Here is a 1,731-nt window from a genome sequence, read left to right as displayed (position 1 = left end):
TGCGGGCATAAAGCCGTTTTCGTCGCACCCAGCAAGACACTTGCTACGATCTCTACTGTGACCATTTAAATCAAACGTTCCATCAGCAGGGTGCACATGGCTCAAATGAAACGGTTTCAGAACTGGTTGTCGGATTTTAGCGCTGACTTGGAGGCCTGGAAATGCGCGAAACAGCCGCCGCCATGCGATTTGTTGCCACACCGTTGTACAAAACGCAAGGGCTCGTCCGGGATTTGAACCCGGGACCTCCTGCACCCGAAGCAGGATTCATACCCCTAGACCAACGAGCCTATTCGTTCCGAAAACGCACTGCATGTGAATGACGCCACCTTTGATTTAATTCCGATGCAGTTTCTGTGTTTCATCGTCAATAAGAAGGTCAGTGGGATATAGTAAACCTGAAGTGAAGCATCGGAATCTATAACTAGTGTCACAGGAATGGTTCAAAACATAGTCAGTAAGAAGAGTCAGTCTTCTTGTTCTTAAGTCGGCATTGTGCCTTTTGTATTTAATTCCGATGCAGTTTCAGTGATTCATCGTCAATATGAAGGTTCAAGGGATACAGTCAACCTGAAGTGAAGCATCGAAATCTATAACTAGTGTCACAGGAATGGTTCAAAACATAGACTGAAGAAGAGTCAGTCTTCTTGTACTTAAGTCGGCATTGTGCCATTTGTATTAAATTCCGTTGCAATTTCTGTGTATCATCGTCAATAAGAAGGTCAGAGGGATACAGTAAACCTGAAGTGAAGCATCGGAATCTATAACTAGTGTCACAGGATTGGTTCAAAACATAGACAGTAGGAAGAAAAAGTCTTCTTGTACTTAAGACGGCATTGTGCCTTTCCTATTTAATTCCGATGCATTTTCTGTGTTTCATCGTCAATAAGAACGTCCAAGGGATTCAGTAGACCTGGAGTGAAGCATCTGAATCTGTAACTAGTGTCACAGGAGTGGTTCAAATCATAGTCAGTAAGAAGAGTCAGTCTTCTTGTACTTATGTCGGCATTGTGCCTTTTGTATTTAATTCCGATGCAATTTCTGTGATTCATCGTCAATAAGAAGGTCCACGGGATACAGTAAACCTGGAGTGAAGCACCGGAATCTATAACTCGTGCCACATGAATGGTTCAAAACATAGACAGTAAGAAGAGTCAGTCTTCTTGTACTTAATCCGGCATTGTGCCTTTTCTATTTAATTCCGATGAAATTTCTGTGTTTCATCGTCAATAAGAAGGTCAGAGGGATAGAGTAAAGTTGAACTGAAGCATCGGAATCTATAACTAGTGTCACAGGAATGGTTCAAAACATAGTCGGTAAGATGAGTCAGTCTTCTTGCCCTTAAGTCGGCATTGTGCCTTTTGTATTTAATTCCGATGCAATTTCTGTGTTTCATCGTCAATAAGAAGGTCAGTGGGATACAGTAAACCTGAAGTGAAGCATCGGAATCTATAACTAGTGTCACAGGAATGGTTCAAAGCATAGTCAGTAAGAAGAGGTAGTCCTCTTGTTCTTAAGTCGGCATTGTGCCTTTTGTATTTAATTCCGATGCAATTTCTGTGTTTCATCGTCAATAAGAACGTCCAAGGGATTCAGTAAACCTGGAGTGAAGCATCGGAATCTGTAACTAGTGTCACAGGAGTGGTTCAAAACATAGTCAGTAAGAAGAGTCAGTCTTCTTGTACTTAAGTCGGCATTGTGCATTTTCTATTTAATTCCGAAGCAATTTCT

The 1,731-nt window shown here is 41.7% G+C and overlaps 1 non-coding gene across 1 annotated transcript; it reads right to left on the bottom strand.

The window, feature by feature from the left end:
• Positions 1-218: 218 nt before the first annotated feature.
• Trnap-cgg (transfer RNA proline (anticodon CGG)) lies at positions 219-290 on the bottom strand. The gene has a single exon. It is a non-coding gene; the product is annotated as a tRNA-Pro (tRNA).
• Positions 291-1,731: the final 1,441 nt, after the last annotated feature.

The sequence above is a fragment of the Schistocerca serialis genome, chromosome 1 (assembly GCF_023864345.2).
Source record: "Schistocerca serialis cubense isolate TAMUIC-IGC-003099 chromosome 1, iqSchSeri2.2, whole genome shotgun sequence".
NCBI lineage: Eukaryota > Metazoa > Arthropoda > Insecta > Orthoptera > Acrididae > Schistocerca > Schistocerca serialis.
The sequence above is the reverse complement of the archived record's forward strand: the minus strand, read 5'-3'. Positions and strand labels throughout refer to the sequence as shown.